At 41.8% G+C, this 24142-nt stretch overlaps 1 protein-coding gene and 1 long non-coding RNA gene across 3 annotated transcripts in view; both read right to left on the bottom strand.

The window, feature by feature from the left end:
• The window catches only part of SRGAP1 (SLIT-ROBO Rho GTPase activating protein 1), a 153663-nt gene that overhangs the window by 91843 nt on the left and 37678 nt on the right, over nt 1-24142 (bottom strand). The gene's annotated exons all lie outside the window — the stretch shown is intronic.
• LOC142406227 (uncharacterized) overlaps nt 14962-24142 on the bottom strand; it is a 31851-nt gene continuing 22670 nt past the window's right edge. Inside the window, exon 4 of the long non-coding RNA XR_012774510.1 lies at nt 14962-15584. This is a non-coding gene — a long non-coding RNA (uncharacterized LOC142406227). The remainder of the gene's footprint in view (nt 15585-24142) is intronic.

Here is a 24142-nt window from a genome sequence, read left to right as displayed (position 1 = left end):
TTACCTGCAGTCCTTAGCCTCAAATTATTCTATTCCCGTGCCATTTAAAATCTATCGAGAAACCTTAAAGGGCACAAAAAATATAGATAACCCGGTTAAAAAGAATTTAACCTTTCCAGTTTCTGCAAAACCTGCATTTTGGCCACAGCTTCCTTCCTGCATCTAGTCTGTCAAAGTAAAGACAGAGTGTTTACTGAAAGAATCAGTCCTGTCCTCTCTACCTGGATATTCATTTTCACCTTAGTGTTAATCTACTGCTTTTCCACTTTGGTGGTAATCTCTCATAATCCAGCCATGTAAAAATCATGAAGAAATGAAGACTACATTTGAATGACATTCAAGTCATCCTAGTTGACTCCATACCTGCATCACAGACATCTGACAAGTCTAAAACTGTAATTAGTCATGTCCGAACTGAGGAAATCTGAAAGACCTCTTCTGCAGCTTCTCTACCCAACAACTACCATTTCACAACTAGCTGCCCCCTCCTCAGGACAGTCATCTATAACCCAGCTTCTACTTCCAAATTACTGTATGCCCATGCAGTGCTGAACAAGGTGCCAAGCCCAGATGCGACTGTAGGCAGTAACACAACACACATCAAACACTAATGGTGAAGCCACGGAGGTCTTTAGTTGACTCACCACTAGACAGGTGGCATGACCTGTTTGTGAGCATGTGCACAAATACTGTTCAGAAAGGTATTAAGACCATTACTGTAAATTTTGTTCCACCTTCACACAGGGCTGGAAACTGTATGATCCTGGTGTTCCACATTTACTGTACTACAAATAGCAAGGTCCAAATGTCTGAAGTCCAAAGGCAACTTATAAATTCTAAACCAATTAGAACAGTTTGGAGATACATTTTTACTTGTTTACCCAGACTTTCAGGTTATGCGGAACAAGAGCAAGATAGCCAGGAGATGCTGAGAAGGGTTTTGAATACAATTTGCTTTTATCTACTTTGAAGGAACAAACTGTTGATAGGAGGAAAAAAATGAACTTTTTATCTAGAATGGAAAGCAAAGACAGTAAGTGCTCAGATAGTATTTAAGCGTCCTGCAAGTCAAGTCTTTTGGACACACTGTTCCAGGTAACAGTTCTTTCCTTGTCTGTAAGACCCAATTTCATCCCAAATTAGCATTGGTTTTGACCCATGAGAAAACAAATGAACTTCGTGCATGAAGAAAGGCTGGTCAGAAAACTCAACAGAACTATAACACCCAGATCCTGCTGCAGATGAGCCTAGCTAACCTCACCAGGAATGGCCTCTCCCTACCTCCAAACAACAGTAAATTTGCTTGGAGAACAACCAACCCCACCTAAAACTGTGTCAATCACCCCGAAACTGTTGCAAATATAACAAAAATCTACTGAGAAGTTACAATCAGAGATTTTTTTTTTACCCTAGAGCCGGATTTACAAAATTGCTTGAGAGACAGGAGCTGGCAAAAGCCTCCCTTGGTCTGGGAGATCACTGCACATGGCACCCAGCCAGGCTGCTGAGCTCAGCCTCCTCCCCTGCACCGCCAAGCCGAGCGAGCTTTTCCCACTTTCCATATAGAGTCCTTTAACCACTCAGGTATACAGCACTCTTCAAGGAGAGATTCATATCAGGAAAGCCAGTAGCTCAAACAGAAAAAGCTGGTTGTAAGCCAGCTTGCTAGGAAAAAGTTTTCCAGCAGACCTACAAGCAGTTCACACTTGAGCCAAACAAGCTGCTCGAGCTCCTGAGAGTGGGCGGAAAAGCCACCCAAAATTAGGGTAGTCTCCGACTGAAGCAATGGGAGGAGATGACGACTGGAGAACTCTCTCATGTCCTTCGAGTGAGAAGCACATCTGCAACAGTTTAACCCTTCTGAATAATTATCTGGTTCTTGAGTCGTTGTTAAGGCTAGATGTAAAAACTGCATTTTGATAGAAACGTAACAGATCTCGATTTCAGGGTAGGACACTTACCACTTTGAAAAAGGATCCTTCCTCTCAAAAACCCCCCTCATTGCCATCCTACCAAGGGTGCTGCTCACCCTGACCTGCCTCCGTCCCTCAGGTGTCTTGCTGGGAATGCCGAGCCGGACAGCTTGCCTCCCGGGCGCTGCCTGCACTGGGCTCACTCCTGCCGACAGCACCATCGCCAGCACTGCAGATCCACCGGGTTTGTGGAAGAAAGGAAAGACGCTTTCAAAGCACATCTCAAACCACAAGGCTGTATGGACAGTGTAGGCAGGGGTGATTTAAAAAAAAATAATAAAAACTAAACAAATCAGGAAAGCCCTTCAAAAAGGAGAACAAACATATTCCAGTTCTAAAGCACCTAATGACTTTAATTAAAACTTCCCTCCTCTGCAAAGTTTCGGTCTTTTGATTTATTAAAAGTTTGTAATTAAGATGTAAACAAAAGTTCAAAACATTCCCATTTCTTGCAAGAGGGAAATTCTGGTATTTTTTTTTAATATGTCATTAGTCAGTACGATTTAGACAGAAATTTCGTAATTTAAATCTCCAAGTAAAAAGAACTAAACAACTGCTGCCAAAGGAAATTTAAGGGAAGAAATAAAAGCTTTCAGTGAGATAAGAACAGTGGGTCCAGGACCAGCAGCAACCTTGCAGAGGTTGCATCTGGCAGGGGGATACCTGACAAACAAGTCAGTATTCTCACGAGTCCCAGACTTTTTCCAATTTGCACCTTCAGATCTATGCATTTGTTCACCAAGATATAACAACAAGAATTGCCGTCCTTCTTCCTTGTGCTGTCACTCAGCACATACTCTGTCAGCTCAGCGCTGTGGCACGTCTCAGACGCTCAGTCTTATTAGAAACCTGCACTCGTTCACATCTTAACTATGCAAGAGAACACACTGTCTGGCTGGCCGCTGCTCATATAATGCCAAATGTATCTGCCTCTGCTGTGGGCTGGATTCACCACCACCTACGTCCTTCCTCTGAACTCCTCTGTGCATGGGTAACTTCAGTACAGTGCTCCCAAGAAAGTAAATCCCAAACTACCTTGGTATCAGTTTTGGGTTTCCTTTTGAAAAAGGTTTTTTGGATGCCTTACCTGTATTCTCCCTGCCCTAGGCAGATGTCCCAACACCTTCTTCCATTGCTCAAGCGCCCCTGTGGATGCTCTCAATGTCGGGAGAGAGACATAGCAAGAACCTTAAGTGCTTGGGGGCAAAAGGAAATCCTTTCATTATCTTTTTACAGAGGCACTAGACAGACATGTAAAACACACTGATTTGCAGGATGCTCCTCTCTGTTTACCAAGATGTTTTACTTAGCAGGCATATGCTCCCTCCGTATTCCCCATATGTTTTGGGGTTTTTTAAAAATAAATTTAGAGAAGTGGAATCATTTGCTCCATTGCAGGCAGCTTATATGAGAAACATTTGGAAGAGCAGAAGAGGATAGAAAAATCTACTTGATGAATTCATGAGAAGATTTTTAATCTTTCAGTTCAAAAACTCTTCTGCAAAAATACAGAACAAGGTTTTGCAACGTTAAGGACATTCCTTATTAAAGCCTGTAGACATAAACATCTGAATATGGACGTGGTACTGAAGAAAAAATATAGTAAAAGTCAGGTTAGCTCAGCTCAGAAAGATGTACCTTTCCTGCACAAAATGACAGAATATTGCACCCTCTTCAATACGGGACATCTTTTGTTAAGATCTCGTCAAGGAGGCCATTTACAGCTCACACCAGCAGCAGATGTGCAGTTGTGCTTTTCTTGTGCGTCACATAGTGGTGACCTTTCTATCAACCATGTCCATCTAAATTTCAAACCACTGTTTGACAAATGCTGCACATACAGGAACAATGTGTTTTGCATGCAGCATTAAGTATCCCATGCCAGAACCCACGCAGGCAAGACAGGAGCTGCCTGGTGGAGGTGAAGACGGCACAAACACAACCCCTGGGAAATAGGGATTTTATTCTCAGCTTTCACTAAATTCTCATGTGATATAAGGAAAAGGTGTTTTACTTTCTTCTGCGAATGAATTCGCAGCAGCCCTGCAACTTATTCATCCTTTTCAATAATTTTTTGTACACTCGATTTTTAAAGTTCTTAAAAAAAAAATAAAAGAATAAAAAAGAAAGTGGGTTGTTTGGTGTTTTTTAATAAGAGGAAGGGCATTTCAGTACAAAGTCAGATTCTTACAAAATTCTTACAAAGAACCTAAAGCAGGCAACCACCTACTTTCCTGCTGTTTTTTTGTTTTTGTTTTTTTTTTTTAAAAGGCACTTTTAAATAAAGGAGCATTCTTTCAAGATGAAGATGTCTAGGAGTGCTCATTGTGAATAAAAGCAAAAAAACTTTCAGTTTGACAGGACTGTATATGGCCATGCATTCTCTACCATAGGCCACTTATCACAGCCTAAAATCCAGCTGACCTCAGACAACAGCAGGGAAGCAAACCCAAGCTCTGACATTCAGACAAAGCAACGGAGGGGGAGGATGAGTCCACCTTTCTGTTCTGAAAGCAAGACCTAAACAATTCTTTGAGGAAAAAGGAAATCCAGCAGAACAAAAACCCAGCAGCCATTCTATCTACTGCAGGTACTATCAAAAGCAGAATTGTTAGTAATATCGTATCAAATTTGGCGTTAGGAGATAGGGGAAATCATATTGCCTATCTTTGCACTTGCTGTTAAACAACAATCTCCATCTGACTCCTCCTTTGCACACTGCAGAGATGCAACTTAAGCTGACCTAAGCTGTATCTAGAGCCGCGCATCTGCGCTAACATGTGTTATGCCTGCTCAGGGTGTTGATCTCGCTAAAAATTAACAAGGTAAAAAAGATTATCCTTTGTATCAGCTCTCACTGCAACCACACTGCTGCCAGCATGAGAAGAAGGAGAAGGCAAGAACATATGACAGGGGCTAAGAAGGCTACTGAAAACCAGACTGGTCATGGGACCTAAAGTGCAGATGGACTGAAGCTTAGGCTGATCTCTGTTAGCTGATTAGTTGTGGGCTGCTGAGGAAATATATGGTCCCACCTTCCCTCCTCTCCCTGGTCGCTCACCCCACCTCCTTCCTTCTAGTCCCTCCAGAGATAAGACGCATGTGGCTGCATGATCTGTCAGACCAAGGCCTGAATCCAACCAGAAAAAAAAAAAAGCGGGTGAGGGAATTGGATCCACGCCAGTTCCCTTCTAAGAGGCTTGCATTATCACTCTGGCCTAGGAGAGCTCGCCTTCCACCTTGCTTCTCTTTCAGCCACCAATCCAGAGCAGCAGCCCAGCACCACGTGCTCTCGTCTGCTCCCTGGGAGAGCTGCTCCTCTCTCTACTGCTGACAGAGGGAACCCAGAGAAACCGGCCCCTTTCCAAAAAGATTTGATGAATATAAACCACTAGTCTCCGTACAATCCATTTCTGCATTGGCAAACAGATCTGTAGCACCTGAAATGGCAAGCGGCAGCCCCCCATGCCAGTGAGTCAGGGAGGGGCAGAAAGAACAACTGCACACAGGTGCAGCGGCACACGGACAAAAATTCACTTAAATTATTCAGATGTGCGGTCACACGTGTCAGGAAAAAAGGGTCGAGAAAAGCCCTTTGCCCTGCGTGATACACTGTCATCTGATCGCGTGCTCTACTGTTTCCCGCAGTGCCTGGCACAGGCGCTGTCTTATCTGTCAGCTGTGCGTTAGGCACCCCGGTGAAGTACTTGCAAGGATACATTTCCCTAAAAATGACGCTTCGATGCCTTGGCAAGAGTAATGGCACTAATGCCAAGGGCTCACTGTCTTCCAGTCCAAATCCTACAGCACAGGGGTGATTTCTGTTACTGTCAGCCATAAAGTACAATGGATATTGTCAAGCACTTGAGTAAAAATGCATGTGTAAAGCATTAACAAGAAGGATGATATAGCTTCCTCCTTGATAAATGACTCTTGCCTAAATCCTGCAGCAGACACAACCACATATTTCACCTCGTTTCCTGTGGAAGAATTTCCTTTTGGTTTTGCGGATCAGATCATCATTTAACATGTCTACCTCACTACTGGGTTTGCAGTGGTACAGAGCAGCGATCCACAGGATGCTGTGCCTCAGGAGGGCAAGCACCCATGTGAGATATCTAAGATAGACATAGTGATACCTGTGTTCAGGAACCTAATTATTCCTCATTTAGTCAACTGCAAAAGGAGTCCTGCCGCAGGGAATTCGGAGCAGGTACAACACCGGAGTGAATACCTCCTCCACCACCTTTACGGTGCAGGTTGCCGGTCCCAGCAGGTTGCCGGTCCTGAGGGTCCTGGCCAGCTGTGATGGGGGCAGGTCAACCAGTGCTGAGAGTACACGGGAATGTGAAGCAATTGAATCATGGAGGAAGCTGGGGAGGAAACGGTCTGTCATATAATTGCTTCTTCATGTGTGCATTAAGCCTGAGGCATGGAGGTGTCAGGATGTTATTATTCACTTGTGAGGAAAAGGAAATACCTTATCCTGTAGGCCTGGTTATTTTTATTGGGGAGGAAGAAAAGACTCCCATGACAGGAGCTGTCTCTCTAAAATGGCCAGTCCCAGAGAGGTAGGACATGGATCTATGGCATTGCTCAGGACTTCTCCCTTTTGTGAAGGGCTGGATACAACATTAGCCCGTGCATCAATGCCTGAAAGGGACAGATTTGCCAAGCAGGAGCTTGGCCAGGTCACCAGCTGGCTAATACACATATGCTAGACAGGGACACATACTGCTCTTTTCTGAAGGAGTAGAAACATGCCTCCTCGCTGTGCGCCACAGCAGACTGACTTGAGTCAACCTCTCCTGCACCAGCGGGATGCCTTTTGTAACTACAGCAACACTTCCCTTATCGCTACTGATCTTTCCAACTCATTTTTTTCTGTTGGGAAGATAGGATGCAATATATTTGATGTCCCAAGGCAACTGCTGACGTAAGAGCTCCATGGAAGATGATACTCAGCGCATATTATGGATCAGAGGCACTTAGTAAGGACCACTAAGTCCAGATGTTGGAAAGCTAACACAAAAGGGGTTATGAATGCCTACAAACATACTAGTCAGGAAAGAGTGTAGTTACGGCAATTAAATAAGGAACAAAACCAACTATCTCTTTGTTCAAAGGGACTTAAAACTATAAAGCAAACATAGCAGAAAGGAAATGCTATGGCAAAAAAACCATTCACAAGAACAAAACAAGGATTTGTCTCAGGAGGAAGGAATTATAATGATTATAAATGTCACATCAAATGCAATGGATAACTTCCACGAACAAATGCATTTGAGGGAATTCTACAAGGAACTGAATCCTGTGTTAATGCTTTCCAGGTGTAAGATGATAGCTAGAAAACCACAGTAATGACAAGCCCACAACTATGGCAGAATAAGAAGCTCTAATGGGGCAATAATCTTCCCAGAATTGCCTCTCCGCGGAGCTCAGCTGGCCTGGCTTGATTTCCCTTATCATTTCCAATCTTAAAGGCATACCACCAACTTCAACACAGCCAATCTCCAAAGCATCAGAAGGAGTCGCCCAGGCTAAGATCTGTGACTTTATGTTTTCTGGGTTTTTTTGCTGACACGTTAAAAACACCCTCCCCAACAAAAAATGAAAAAGCTCCTGGGGAATCAATGCTATAGGAGAAAGGAGAAAAACTAACTAGGGGTGAAATGCACAGGGATCAAAAGCCAAGAGAATGAAAAGGATTTCCCTCTCTAACCTGAGCTAAGTGTTTCCCTCAAGGATTCACTGTTGCTGTTCCCAGGTTCTGCCATGACCTTGCATCAGCTGCCGGTCCTCAAAGCAGAACGTGTGATGGACCCCCAGCTCAGAGCAGCCCTATTCTACACAGCCAAGTGCCAGGGGGTGTTACACTGCTGTTCCCATCTCAGTGTTATTCTTCCTATCCCTCATGTCTTCTCCTTCCTGTGCTCCAAAGACACAGTTGTCTATCTTTCTCGAAAGCTCCTTTTCATTCTCTTATGCCTCCTTCCCCCTCATTTTTTCCTACTCAGCTTTCTCGGGCTACTGGGGATGGGAGAGTGTGGGAGAAGGCTTATACATCTCATCTCTTCCTGACTGCCTGCTGCCAGGGAGTAAAAAAGAGATAATAGGGTCTCTCTCCTCTTGCTGCCATTGTATGCTGGAAGAATACGGAGGAGGAAAGAGTGTTTTAGTAGGAAAGAGTGTTTTTGCCACTCCATACACACTGCAGTAGAGGAGGAAAGGTGTTGAGATGATCAGAGTACCTTCTTTCCTTCTCCTGACCTTAACAAAGTCAGGCACAAGGGACCTAAGAGCTACAGAGATTATCATGTATCTCATTGTCAGAGTTCGCAATCAATTCTCCTTCCTCAGCTGCTCCCCCCGTCATGACTCTAATCTAGTCTCCTGTGGTTAACATGAGCCTCCAAGCTACAGGTGCTCATCTGCCATGACTCACAGAGGCAGCCCTATTAACGTACAGTTAATACTGCAGTGAACTTCTACACTGTCTTTATCAAAGCACTGTATAAAGTGAGGCAGCTATTGGTATGCCGGTGCGGTGCCTGGGGAACTAAGACAGGCATGGGCAGGAGGACTTGTCTGAGGTCCCACTGTAGGAAACAAGGGCATAGCACGGAGGAAATGGCCGAGTAGCAGGACAAGGAACTGTGAGTGAGAGCAGATTTCTGACACCAAAACCCCCTCCTGCCGGCTATAGGCTTCACCCCATAGCACACTGACAGACACAACGCCTGGCATTGATGGTAAAGGAAATCCAGGAGGAGTGAACAATTCGGGTATAGAGAGAATACGAGACACATTTAGCTGTATTCTAGTACTTTTGAAATAGCTCATTTGAAAGCTCTGCTGCAGGTTTGCATACTAATAACTTCCTCCTGCTTCCTAAGGAAAACATTTTGTTCTAAGTGTCAAGAAGCCCATTTCTACAATTCAAATATGCGGACATCTGTAGGATGAAGAGAGGAAATTGTGTGCAACGCTGCCTTCAGCGTGCAAAACAAACACCTGCGTAGTCACAAGCAGTTTATTGTCCAAGTTCAAAAGCAGGAGAGCCCTACAGCTGTCTACATCTACTTCCAGCAGCTGGGGCTACAAGAGGAAATAAGTGCTACTGTTGAGGAGAGTGCAAGAGGTTCCATCACAAAAGACAAAATGCCTAAAAACAAGAAAGAAAGAAAGAAAAAAAAGGAATGACAAAACTAGACCATAGTCATGTAAAAATATCTCGAGTATGAAAAGTTGCTGTAAATTGCCTGGCAACATTTCAACCAATCTACATTTACAGTATGACTTGCTCATAATTTGTAACTTTACTCATCTTTGAAGGCTCCAAAATGAAGTTGTAGCTATTCTGTATTGTCTTGGCTGCAAGTCTAAAATTCTAACTCTAGAAATGTAAATGGTGCTTTTGAATAGTAAGAAGTTGCTTTACCATCTTCTGCTTCCTGTCTGAAAAATGCTATCTGATCCGGAAAGTAGTTGATGCATACATTAGTGAGATGAAAAGCAGCAGTTAAAGCCAATTCTGGTTTACAAATAAAATTTATTATTAAACTGTCCTCCTGAAACTTTTCAACTTGTTGGAAGAAACTCAGCACAGTGACTGCATTTTAGAGTGGAGAAAGTATTGTGGAAAATCCCTAAGTCAAAGTTCAAGTGCTCAGACTCAAAGAAATCAAGCCTTTTGTGACTCTCGATTAAAAAGTGCCTCTAAAATGTAGGGCAACATCTCATTGCCTCCCAAAAAGGAAAAACATATTTGCTTCAAAAGTAAAAGGACATTTTTCTGATTACAAGCCTGCCTGGTGACTTGCACTGTAGCAGGCAGCAGAGCTGCAGGGCTAGCTCCTAGGTCATTGTGTCTCTTAATAAGAGTGCCATTGGACAAATAAGCTTCCTGTTCACTTACTTTCAAGTCCGTTGCATCTTTACATCCTAAAACTCATCTGTATTTTTTCAACAATTAGGGTATCTAATAAGAGACATTACCATACAAGCACAACCCCATTTTAGAAACTGTTATTTTTCTCAAGAGATCCTTGACAACTAAAGGCTAGTCAAAGCTCAGCCGGAGTGTTGGAGCAACAGACAAAAGCCAAGGTGGTTGAAAAGACACTGGAATATATTTTCTCTTAGAAAATCTCGACCTCACTAAACATAACACAGGAGAAGGCTGATTCAGTCAGAGCTTTTTAAAAGATATTATCAAAGTATTCTGTTCTGATTTGAAAGATTTAAAATTTTATGTTGAATTTTGACCAACTGTACAAGGATCTTGTTCAATACACTACAAGGCAGAATTGCCTGATCTTCCTGCAGTGTGGATATTCTTTTCTACAACTGCTGATTTGACAAGCCAGAAAGAGAAAACATCCAGGATTCTGGACTCCTTTGTAGTAGAACTAGGATCAAGCCCTGATCTCAATTTTTAGAGACATCAAGCTGAATAAATTCAACATCTTTTAAGAGTTACATCATCGACAGCTGCATATGCAACATCCAAATCTATCAGTCTTGCACATCATTATGGGCACATTTGCCTTAACCTGTACCTATACAGAGCAAGGCAGCACTGCTCTAAACCTTGATAATTTCAAAAGGAGAAGAGTCACGTTCACTCCAACTTCTCTTAAAGAAAACTAACCTGGATTTTCAGAAAGAGAATCAATCAGATGAATACCTTTCACCATATAGCCTAGACACAAGGACATGAAGATTTACCTACAAATTTTCCCTTCCAAAACTAATAATGTTGTTCATCATTCGACTGAGACACTTCCTGCCCTTTCCTCTTCTCCCTCCACAGAAAAGGTAAACGCTTTTCCATAAATTTTTTGCATATAGATGTTGTGAAGCATCTGTGAATTCTCTATGGTGAAAGCTATTATATAGTGCTCTGACAGATGTCTTCAGGAAAGGTAAAGCCAGAAAGCATTAATAGTTCAGAAGCATAGGAGTTTTATGGATTTACAGTGTGTACAAACTAGATGCTTTAATATCTTTAGCCAACATACTTTCACATACCTAATATATAGGGTGCTGAAAGCGACAGTGGCAGAAGTAAGACTGTTAACATGGAGTAAGGATTCTGATTTAGCTCATTATCAGCACATAGCACTTCGTAGGAGGCTGGCTAGGAGACAGTGTGAGGGGAAGCGTATCTAATTAAGAGGCTGAAGAACACCTATTTAACTATCAGTCAGCTGGGAAGAATTAAATGGCTAACCCTATCAGAAAAGAGGAGATAATGGACTGTACAAGTGCTTTTTAGATAGGCTTGAGAGCAGTGGTCTGGTGCTTGAGCTTCTGTCAGGTTCCCAGTGTATGACAGGTCTGGCTGGAAACCCTAAGGTGCAAAAAAAGCTCATTCTTTTCTATGACTTCTATTTCCTTGGTTTTGCAATACTCGAATCACACAGATGAAGTCCCAGAGGCTTTTCACTTCTACAACGCAAATTGGAACCATCTAAACTTAAAATGTCACCTCCAGATTTCTTTTTTAACTGTAGCAGAAATTTTGGGAGCAGCAAGGCCACCCAACACTGACTGCTACAGCTGGCCCAAATGTCCTGGGTGCCCAGTCACCTGTGGGCACTTGTACGGTTGCAGGGAAGCACTGTGGGCTAGGCTGCAGTGGAACAAGCCAGTTTTAGGTCTTTTTCCAGGAAGTAAATGCTATGGAAGACATCTGACAACCCTCAGAAGCAGAGCCAGGATTTTAATTAAAAACATTTGGGCCTTTCACCCCAGAAGAGTCCAAACTGTGCATTATCAGCATTTTACTAATAGCATTTCCGCTGGAGGATGAGCAAATCCTGTTGGTGGAACAATGCAATTAACCTGAGTGTAGAAACATAAAATCTACTTTTCAGATCAAGAAAAGCAGGAATCGGTAAATGCAAACTTGCTGAAAGCCGCCCATCTGGAGTGTGATATTTGCTGGTGTGTAACTTATGTTTTACAATAATACACTTACAAAAATTGAGATCTATTTTTATGCCGCTACTCTTGCAATGAGACTGTAACAGCTACATCAGAAACACAGGGTTCAGCACGGAAGAGAACTAGCTTTTCAATGAACTAACGTTGTAGCCAAAACTAAACCACCACATTTCCTAGCAACCATTAAATATTCATATGCATTGTTAATATATTGCACCTGGAAGCAACAATCTTGGCCCCAATCTAGAGTAAAATTGCATTTTTTCCAGTCAAGTGAAAATAATGTACAGTCACTGCTACGATAACAGGTCTAATCATTTCCTTAGGCTGTCTCCATTCTCCGTATGTTGGCTGTGCATAATTCATAGGTTGTGCCATATGTTGTCTGAAGCAAGTGTCCCTATAAGTCTTTGTGGTTCTACTCGAAGGCATGTCTTCATAAATTACCTTGTGATATATTTGACATTATAAAAAACAAACAGGGAAAACAATTCAGTGAAACATAATCTGCTTAAAGTTTACCACTTAGCCATTTGTTGAACATGCAAGTGACTAGCTCACCGAAGTCCATCTTTTTTCCAGCGTGCGCAGACTGCTTCTGCTGGCACCAATCTCAAAGGCAAGAAACAATTTAGCTGGCTCTCAAAATAAAGACTCGGTCCAGCAACTCCTTACACACACAGATAGCCTCTGCTGACTTCCCAGAGCCTAAGCACACAAACTAGGATTAGTCACTTGAGCAAAGGATGGCAGGATTAGACTTTCCGCTGGTCACAGCCTTGCAGTAGAGAAACCCCCGCCCTGTACAACTCGGGTTTCCTGTTTCCTGACAGACCTCGCAGCTCCGATGGCTTTTCTGACTCCCATCTGGCCTCCCTGCAGCATCTCCAATAATTTTTAGGCAAGCAAAGTTCAAAAGATAAGCAGCTGCGGAGCAAAGACAAGAGTATCGGTCAAAATAACAGGATGACAAACAACAGGATCTCCCAAGAGGGTGGCATTGTTCAGAGAGGGGAAGCAAATGGTGAAAAGTATAGGCAAGGGCAGAGGAAAGAAAAAAATAAAAGCGGAACTGATGAAACCTGTTTGATTCTGTCTCCCGATAGCTAATGAAAGATGAGCTAATTAGCACATCCCTCAGCTGGAACGGGAATAAACTCTCCCTGCTACAGACAGCTACGCATATTGTACAAGCTCGCAGGAGCATCCTGCCTTTCAGACTGCCGACGCTCTGACCCATGTGGCTGAGATCTGCCCACCAGTTCAAAAGGTGCTGGAGAGAGGAGGGCAGGCAGCCGGACACAGCAGGGTCTTGTCGTACGTTTCCTTGGGAAAACCAAGTTAAAAATCTGAAGGATAAAGGAATACAAACAAGCATGTTCCTCTTACACTGAGAGAAAACAAATTATCTTGTGAGGCTTTTAAGAGGGAAATGGGAACTGGCTGGAAAAGAGAGGCAAACTGCAATGCTGATGGGTAGCTTTGTGTATTTAAGAACTCAAAATTTTAAGACAGCTTCTCAAAATGTCAGCATAACCAACCGTGTTAGTAAAATCCCAATATATTGAGGAAGCCAGAAAAGCGAGCATGAGCTTAAACTCTGAAGTGATGCACATTTTCTAAACCATAATTTATTTCTGATACTCATAGCAATAGTGTCACCAAAACCGTCTCGCAGTTACCACAACAAAAAGTTTCATGCATAACATAAACATTTCTTACACAGCCATGACCCTGTGAAGAGTCATACATTTCCAGAGTGAATAACCCAAGCAGTCATATTGGCACCAGCGGGACTACAGGCACTTACAGTGAAACATAAGCTCACTCTTCAGAGAGTCAATGACTCAGAAAAGCCTGACCCCCACAAAAATGAGAAGACCATGCTCCCCAAGTCCAGTGCAAGGAGGGGCTGCTCTGGACTGCAAACAGGAATATTTGGGTTGTAACAGAAACATGTGTCAATATGATGCTATGAAAGCAAAAAGGGCCAGATGTCCAAGTGCCCCAGACAGCACTATGTTTACATTTTTGTATAAAAAGTCAAGTAAATAAACCAAGAATAATTAAAATAGGGATGGTTTCTTGCCTTTAAAGTTTACCTTTAGGAAGAGGAAACCTTTCCATGCATTGGGATTTAATCTCAGACAGATCACCTAAGTGTCTCAGTTCTCATGTATGCAGAAACACTTGTAAGATCCAAGACAAGCAAATCAGAGACATAACACGGTCTTGCAAAAGGCACCACTGACAGGTCAGTACAAATCCAGTGCACAATTTCTTCAATATTTCAACTGCTGATTTCAAGGATGGCTACAGTTCTCGCTGTGTTTTGATGCAAACTTTTTTTTTTTTAACAGAGCTATGAATTATTATTTATTAGATTAAAATTTTTAAAGTTCAGAAAACAATGAAAACTAAAGCCAAGACAAACATACAAGAATGCAGGGACCACTGTTCACTTAAGATCCAGTTTTGCATAAATGAAACCAAAGCAAGATCTACTGCTGGCTCTGCTGAAGGAGGCATCAGCTCCTCACTTGTGGTTCTTCACCTTCAACCCTTGTAGAGACACAAGTTTAACTTCCTAAGGTCTAGTAACACCCAGAACTAGCTCTTGCCTCTGGCTATCAACACTACAATTGTCACTACCTTTCTTTTTCCTAGACAAAGGTAATGAGAAAGGACATTCAGGATCATAGATGTGAATGCAACAGTTATTATCAACCAACAGTATGGTATTTGAAACTTGCTAAAAGACAGAATACACTTACACTTGAACATTCGCCTTCTAATAAATGCAAGTTGAACTGTTAAAATTTGTCATCTGTCATCAGCAACTGGAAAAAAATTCATATAAACAACAGCCCTATTCCTGTGGTTACCATCTTGGGTATGAGGAAGCAGCATAGCCACAGCCACCTTAGGAGCAACCATTGAATACAGTCAGAGACATTAAAACTGGAAAAGGAAACAGACTCAAATAGCTTCTAGATGTCACTATGATTTTTACCAGGTAGGAGCTGATACTGCACAGGAAATGCCTAACATATTTCAAAGGGTTCAGCTGTAAGTGAAGAATCACGGAGCCCATCACTGAAGCTTTATTAAAGTACAGAGTCAGGTAACAGCATAGTAGGTCCCAATCCTCCTGTTGTGGTGGGCCACACAGCCTTTAACAGGGGAAAAGGGTGAAACATGGTGGCCTTCACCTTACAGCAAGCTCAGTCATTCATGTGCCTGCAGAACATGTCACCTTCGTCTGTGCTGCAGGTCATTCCCTGTGAGCACTGGAGTTAAAGGGCACACACAGCTCTGGGCACAAGTACGTGCTTCTGCCATTAAATCCATACCTCCTCCCTGCTCAGGGCTGGAGAGCTCCAGGAGGGAGCTTGGGCACGAACAGCCTGTTGCCATCAGAGTAATTTGTGTAGCTGCCTCCCAGCTGCCGTTTTTCCTGAGTGTCCTGCAATTACAGGCAGTTTTCATGGAAATGTGCTCCTCGTCACCTTCTTCCCTGAGGCATCTATGGTTCCTTTCCCTTCTGTATTGTCAGGACATCAGGAGAAGTTCAGTTTGGATATTAGGAATAAGTTCTTCACTGAGAGGGTCGTCAAGCAGTGTAACAAGCTCCCCAAGGAAGTGGTCATGGCCCCAAGCCTGTTGGTGGTCAAGAAGCATCTGGACAACGCATTTAGATATATGGTTTAACTTTTAGGTTGCCCTGTGTGGAGTCAGGAGTTAGACTCAGTGAACCTTGTGGGTCCCTTCCAGCTCAGGATATTCTGTGATTCTATGAATGGCAATCATGCATAAGGGCCATCTTCATTTCTGTTACATGAGGGAGGCAGAGCTGGTTTCTTTCATCAGAACAGCTAATCCAACCTGCACTATGCTCCTGACTTGACTCTGAGAAAGTGGGTAGAAGACAATATACCACAGCAACCTCATGAAGAAGATACGGGACTTCTGTTGTACTGTACTACACACCAGCTTGATAATTATTAAATCACAGACAAGAAGGACTGGGGTTTCTTGATGCAAATCAGCAAGAGGCTTTTCTAGAGGATGCTAATACTTACATGAGAAGCTTGATTTCACTGGAACCCCCTGGAAGATTTCTACTGCGTTTTGTAATTAGACAGAAGTTTTCGCCTAGTTCTGTCAATTGGAAAAAACAATAACTCCCCTGAATTGTCAGTTCTCCCTCAACATCTTTGATGGGAGCACTTGGGGAGTGCAGTGATACTGACAGCATCTTGACTATTTTTTTTAAGGAGATTTGTGAATATCATTTAATAGCCTAACTCTTTCCACATTAGAGGACTAAAACCACTTTTTCTTTCAAAGCAGGTTTTGAGTGTAAAAGATTTGGCAGGCTATTCCTGTTCAAGGTTAATGTTCTTCAGTATCAAATGTATATTTAAATGAGTAAGAAAGCTTAGTGTATTAAGTTTATTTCCATGGCACAAAAAAAGTTAGCTATCTTCATTTTTTTGAAGATGTGCACTGTTTAATAATTGAAGTAGATAAAATTATTGTATTCCTTAAGCATAAAAGCTCCCAGAAACCCCAGCTGAGAAGGAACGCCACTGTGCTAAATGATGTGCAAATACAGAATAACACACAACACTGTCCCAAAGTTTACCATCAGCAGGATGACAAAGGAAGTACCATCCCTGCTTTACGTTGTGGAAGCAGATCTAAAGGAAACAAAGAGTTGTCTTCAAGCCATGCAGGAAAGCTGAGAAAGAATCCAGATCTGCAGAGAACTGATACAACCGACTTAACCACAACACGATGTCTGCCTCCAGCCATGCCCTCGATCAAACTGAGGTCTTCCCCCTCAGTGCTCTAGTAACTTTCACAAGGTATGATCTCCTTCACCCCTCTTCCACTTGTATTGCCAGCCCACTTTTTTTTTTTTGGGGGGGGGGGGGGGGTTTGTTTTTTTGGTTTTTTTCCAATGGTAGCCCACTCAGTATTTGTCATTTTGGAGTCACCAGTAGTTCGACTCAAAGTGGCCAAGTGCCTCATTAAATTCTTCCCTACTTACCATTAACATATTGTACATTTCATTGGGATTTTGTCATGTTCTGCTCTAGCTGCAAGTGTTTAAACTTTTGTTCTGAATGGCTTATTTCAATGGTTACTAATGTCCATTTTATTGGAGATGATGGAAGCAGTTTACCCTTAGAGATATATCTTTAAAAAAGTCCAGCAGATGCACAGAGATCGCTCTTTGCTTTTTTGAAGACAGAAGTATCACATATTTTGCAAAGTGGCTATAAAGAAAAACACACTGTTTTGTCTGACTGCTCCAGCACACTCATTAGAAATGCCATGATAGGACCACATTCTGCCCCTGGAGTAACAAGCATCAATATATCAGCCATGACTCGAAAGATGGATGGTATAAGCTGTGAAATGGAAGTGATGCACAATAAAGCTATGAATACTAAGAAAGCTGCTATGCAAAAAAAATAGTTAAGGCATTGCAGCATAAGCCAGCTGTTGAGACTCCATAACTCAGCATTGTCTAATAGAGCAGTTATTGTACATCTTAATGCCGAAATTCAACAGGGCTGCGGGAAGAGCAAACATGGAAGCAACACAATGGGTTCCCAGATAAGAACATTTAAGCGTGCTCTTGAAAGACAATGGGCCAAGCTGTTAGCTTCAAGGAATTGATTTCCCCTATCTCCAATAAGGTGCAAATCTTGCTTTGTGAGAGCTGGCAGGACCAGACCAAAGACTTACCCAACAGGATAAACAGCACCTTTGCTGCAAAAGCTGGATGAGTTGCCAGGGGTTCCCCAGAGAGTCCACTCCCAAAACCAAGGTAGCAAAGAGGGAAGCTCCAAAGACGGATCTGAGCTCATCCAGTGTTGGCTAAACATTTAGTAAACGTGCACTGCATTTAAACCATTTTACTGTTTTCAAAGCTAAAGCTTATTTTGTACAGGTTTTGTTCTAAATCCAGCGTGTCCTTGCTCCAAAAAGAACAAAATTACACAGTCTAGGAAATAAATTAGGCTTGGTGAGGAAACCACAACCTATAAGTGGAGGACTGAAACTCTGGGTACCGCCTAAGAGTGGGAGAGTTGCAGGCTTCCTCCCCAGGACGGGAGGGTTCAAGGTCTCCTGCTCAGACCGGGCGTAACTGGAGATGCCACGAAGGCACAGGGGGGCTGCTGCCCACCCAGCAGTCAAGGCACTGGCTACAGCAAGGTTCTTTGCAATGTGCATTCTATGGCAGTCACTGCATTGTACAATATCATCGGAGGCAGGTGAAATAAGCATACAACTGAATGAAGTCTGCTATAAATGTGTGGAGGTAAACTGACTAGCAAGGTCTCAGTGTAAGCCCACATGAAGAAAAGCGCTTGAGATACAGCTTGTAAGTCCCAACAAAAGCAATTTTCCAAAGTCAAAACCATCCCTGCTGTCATCAGAATATAAATCATCTATGTAATTAATTCAGTTAAGTAATTTATAATGTTTATAAATGATTCAATAAGGTGACATTGCCAGTCCAGTCCTTTTTAAATGCAGAATTACCATGTTCTCCCTGTTAAGAATCAAGTCAGTAAAAAATCAAATACTTAAAAGGCGAAGTTAACAAACCAACCCAATTCTTTCCATCTTGAGATTCCCTGAATCTCATAATCCTGGCAAACAAACTGATGGTTTATGAGCAAATTAGTGAAATGAAAGATTTATTTTCCTATGTTTTATGAGAAGATTGTCATCTCGCAGAACATACTTCCACCACCACCATCAGTAAAAATAAAAAACGTTTCTTAACTCACAAGCATTTCCTTCTATTATTGAGAGCAAACAGCATGTTCTTAGGCAATTCTCCGTTCTTTTCATAGGCATTTTGTTATGAAGCTAAAATATGAAATGGTACAGAATGTAATTCTCAGCATATGCCATGATATTTATTTGCTCAGAATGGGCAGGGATACCATTACTAAAGGTGTATTATAGGCATTTAGAGAAGTCTCATAAAAAGGTATTTCCTACACTCTTGTGTTTTGCAATTCTACTATGAATACCCAAGCAGAACCAAACAAACAATCCCCCTCATCCAAACCCCAAAGCTCTGCAAGTCACATAAAAGGTATTGATAATTCAGATTTTTTTTCTGTTTTACATAAATCAAAATTTAAGGTCAAATAAATTTGTTCTTTCATATAGTATAAGTTCAGCATTAAAAACATTTTCATTTCCACACCAAAATAAATTCCTTCCCTGAAAACTTTCCAATCCTTTATTAAGCTTGAATTAAGGTGGTGCATATTTAAGAGCATCATTAACTTCAGTGAGAAGTTTCAGCCTTGTTCTAAGCTGAAACTAAGATCAGCGCAAAAGCAGCTAGAGATACCATGTGACTCAACTAGGATGGTACCAGTAGCATGTGAAAGCCACATAATTATGAGGTTTAAGTCAAAATTTAAAACATTAGGGACAGGTTTCAAATTCCAGACTAAGACATCCCTTGTAAACAATGACAGCTCTGAACTATACTGAATCTTTTTCCATACCAAAGATTTAGGAGTGTGTGTGTGTGTATACATATATATATATGAGTTTCTATACCATAAGCTTTAGGAGTATAAGCATGAAATCCAGTGGAAAATGCCATAAATCCTTTGGTATTTTCCTGGCAACTGTAGGCATCGCCAGACGTAGTTCTTAAAACAGGTACTTCTTTCTCTCTAGTGTAACACCTCATCCTGACACCGGGCAAGTGATACAACGCTAAGACATTTGATCTGGTCCCTTCTACAAGAAAGCATTCTGCTCTCCTTTGTTGTTTTCTTCTTCTTACAACCGCCATCCCAAGGAAAGCAGATCCATTCCAACCCTCCAGGAACACAGCACGAGCAGTCACCTGTTCCTACACAGCCCTTCATCCCCTCTACCATCCTCTTTGCAACCTCGCCACCGTTCCTGCACAGGCTGGCCTCGCCTGGACAGGTCACCCCTGCGCAAAGCACCGTGTCCCCACTGGAGCCACGCTCTCCCTGCGACTGCCGTGGGTTCGGCTGGGCTGCAGCCAGCAAAGCCGGACGACAACTGCTCCCCAGGAACTGCAAAAACCCTGTCAGCTCATCGGGGCATATATGGGGGGAACAGGAAGGCAGCAGCAGAAGTGCATCGGCATTCAAATAGCATGTCTTCGATCTCACACTCTGTTTGCAAACAGCAGCATAGGTCACCTTGAAGACTCTCTTAGCAAAAACTTAAATATAGCAGTCACTACAGTGAGATCTGATTTATTCCAGAATATAAAGGATGCCCCCAGCCCAGAACAAACCCCAATAACTTTTCTACCCATTTGTTTTATGCAGAGCTCATCAGACCACAGACCAGTGAAGCCAGTTACACCACTAACAGCTGCCGTGTCTTTCCACTACTGCTAAGTTTCATCAATACAAGCCAGACCGACCGATCCAGGCTGCAGCCCAAAGAGGCTCATTTGGAAATGTTACGTAAGAAATGAGCTGCTGGCCCAGCTGCTTTGTTTTTGTTTATCCACACAAATTAAAAAGTGTGGTCATGCATAAGTTAATCAATAGCAGAAAACAGCTATCCCCACTTCTTACACTGGATGGCCTATTTATTGCTCTCAATTTAAAAAGCAGCAATAAAAAGGCCACAAAACAGAAAATGTGTCAGATGAGTGGAGGACGGTGACTGGCTGGAGAGCAACCCAGGGCGTAATGTCCATCGGTGCACATTTCCCAGAACCCAAGGATAAAACTGGCAACATTTACACATAAACCTCAAGCCAGCAATATACATTAAGACTTATTATAATGCAATAGAGTGAAGCCCTGAACACAGCAAAACAAACTTGAAAAAAAGGAGGCAACTAAGAGGTATGAAGAAGTAGATGCAAAGGTACTCTCTTTCAAGAAAGCACTGTAAGAAAATAAAAACAAATGAAAAATCTCTGACAGTGCCACCAAGGATGCCATACCCACTATTTAAGTGCTTCTAGAGAAACAGGGCATCTGGATCCAGCAGTCACCCTTTCAAAAATCATAGAAAAATTGTCCCAGGATTTGCCAATTACACATTTTGAAATTCCAATATCCTTTTTTACTTAATATTCATAAGAGTATTGTGAAATACTTCCTCCCAATTTATAAGCTAAGAATAAAACAAACACAAACAACACATCCTTCGGCGTATCTCCAAGCTTTGCATCTAACAACTATGTGTCATGGTACCCAAAAGACAAATTTGTCAATGTCACCTAAAATTTCCCATTAAGTTCCAAAAAACCAACCAACCAACCAACAAAAAAGGCAGCACCTGCAGGAGGTGGCCATTTATACATTAAAAAAGTAAAGAAGCTGCAAGCTGTTAGACTATGGACTCATGCCTAATATGCATTAAGTGTGTCCATCACAACTACTTTTCACAGCCATTTGGTAACCTGACAGCTTATTCTGATGTTTGAGATCATTATGATGCTAGCCCCATGCTAGCCTTACATAATACTGTCTGTGTCTGTATAACTTCTTTTAGCAATGAAGAATTACTTTATTCTAAAGCACGGTGTTCTTCAGCCACTTAAAACATGTTGAAATGGGGGTGGGGGGGAAGGGATTGCTCAGTCCAAAGCCCAGTTAATTGAGATGGAATGTCTCCTGGTGCTCACATCTGACCTTAGGATTTTTCAGGATTTCACTGGTCTCCCTGGTGATAGTTGCTACGAGCACTTTCAGTGTGTGTCATGAGAAATACGTGAAAAGAAATTTTCAGTGCTTTCACACAGTCCTTCTAACCTTAGCTGTATTAACTTTTATCAATGTTGTTACCCCTAAAAAATAAGTTGTAAAATTCTTCTCATTTTTCTTTTAATTCCCTTGGGAATCCAAGCCCAAGCACTGGACAGGGTTTGCCTCTGGCTGCCACATTGAGCCATTTTAAAACCTTCCAAGATGAAAAGACTTTTTCAAGATTTGCCCTCCAAGGAATGATCTTGAGGAGATGAAGGTGTCTTGTCCTTTTAAAAGGCTCAAAGCAGGTCAAACACATCGAGGTGTGATGCAAACCAAATTAAAGCCATGGGGCTATGTTCATCAGCTTCAAACACTGAGCCCTAAGAATCTCATTGTATTTTATGCATCTGAACAAGTTGAGTCACACTGTTTGAGAGGCCACCATAAATTGTATTCGATTCTCTTTCCTTTTTACTAATTTGAAAATATCAACATTGTATGTTTTAAATCATATCAGCCTCCAACCAACAAAATGCTTCTTTATAAACCTTGGAAGATAAAACCATCTTGTTTAATGTTTGTTTCATAATATCAAAGCAGTAAGGTCCTGGTGTCAAGTACTGCAGTGTGCCTGCTTAGGCATGGTATGGTTTGAGCAGTTAAACCTGTTGAATCGATATGTCAGAACCAAACACCACAGTTCAATACAGCAACTCCTCCAGCCTTTTTATTTTGGTTTGTTTTCTGGATATTCCAAAGCAAGCTTAAATTTAGCATCTGAAAAGCACACAAAAAACTACACTCGTTTTATGCTTCTTGGTATAGTAGTAAAGAAAAATTAGCTGGTTATTAAAAAGAGTCAACAGTTCCAAACAAATCAAAATTGGTTGGAACTGCCACAACTTAGAATACACCAAAGATGAACTTTCAGAGGACTTGAAAAACATGATTAAGGCCATCAGTTTCAGAAACCACTAGATTACAATTCCTCTGGCAGCAGCAGAAATGCATCCAGATGTATTAAACATCTGCTTAAAAGCTTTCTGGCAAAATTCAGTCAAAACCAAATTTTATATTGAATGGCAAAGCTCAAGTTTTTCCTATAAAAGATTGCTTTACACACACAAGATTTTGATATTCTGTTGGAAGAGAGCCTGAAAGAACAAAACAGTTCAAGCTGAAAATATCTGGATTCAAAATGGAATTGTAATTCTCAGAGAGATGTAATTCAAGTGCTTTATACTTTCTGCTACCATCTAATGGACAACTTCAACTGGACTGCACTCCCTTAAAAAGGGAAGGAAAAAATTCTTATAATTAGAAAATTCAGCCGACAGAGGACTTTTGAGGCAAAAGACTTCCATATTACAATTCCCACAGCAAAACAAAATGGCAACTTGAATGTTTTTCCACTTTTAATCATTGACTAAAATACAAGGGAAGATACTACCTAATGGGAAGCCATACAGAAGACAGACCATGCTATTCTCAGAGGTGCAGAGTGACAGGGGGAGAGCCAGTAGACACAAACTGCATGACAGGAAATTCTGATTAGCTGTAAGGAAGATGTTTTCTCTGTGATGGTGGCCAAAAAAGGGAACAGGTTGCCTAGAGAGGTAGTGAAATCTCCATCCTTGGACATGCAAAGCTCAAGTGGAGACGGCCCTGGGCAACCTCATCTAAGGGGCTGCTTGGAGCAGGATGGACTAGATGGCCTCCAAACGTGCCTGCCAACCTGAATTATACCATGATTCTATACAGGCACTGAAAAGATAATCTGCATGTTCACCACTACAGTGAATGTACATATTCTTCTTTGCGTACACCTACTTCTCAATAAATGATTTTGCTACACAATTACAGTTAAAGAAAACTTAACTGGACTGAACTCTTCCTTGCATTGTAGACAGTCCCCTAGACAAGTAAGATTTTTTGTTCACATGAACAAATCATATGCTAAACTCATTTGGAAACAAGAAAAATAATTCTCAAAATAAAAATACTCAATATTGTTGTGCACACAATTTGCCTGGATCAGGAAGACATCTAGACCTCCCTGAGAGAATACAAAGAGTTCTGTAAAGGCACTTGACTGTTAACTACGCTTATTTGACATGCACCGGGGTAGACTAAAAGCTCTTTCAAGCATTTTTAATATGACAAGGTCAACAGCCACTGACTCATGCTGCTATGTGCATTACCTTTCGGAAGAAGCGTCATCCAAAAATGTAAGCATGATCAGATCAGCCTAACAAAACTCAGGGAAAAAATCTTTGCCTCTCTTCATATAACAATGTCTGCGTAGGAATGTAGGGCAGTTTCAGGGTATAGGAAGGAAATTCTTCAGGAATAAAAATGTCAATGTATTAATGTTTAAGTGATATGTATTCTAAGTTTTACTATTCCAGTATGTAATCGACATACTGGAAATACCAGCAAAATTACTTAACAGAAAACAATTAAAAAAAAAAAGTT

Source organism: Mycteria americana, chromosome 1 (assembly GCF_035582795.1).
Source record: "Mycteria americana isolate JAX WOST 10 ecotype Jacksonville Zoo and Gardens chromosome 1, USCA_MyAme_1.0, whole genome shotgun sequence".
NCBI classification, from domain to species: Eukaryota; Metazoa; Chordata; class Aves; order Ciconiiformes; family Ciconiidae; genus Mycteria; species Mycteria americana.
The sequence above is the reverse complement of the archived record's forward strand: the minus strand, read 5'-3'. Positions and strand labels throughout refer to the sequence as shown.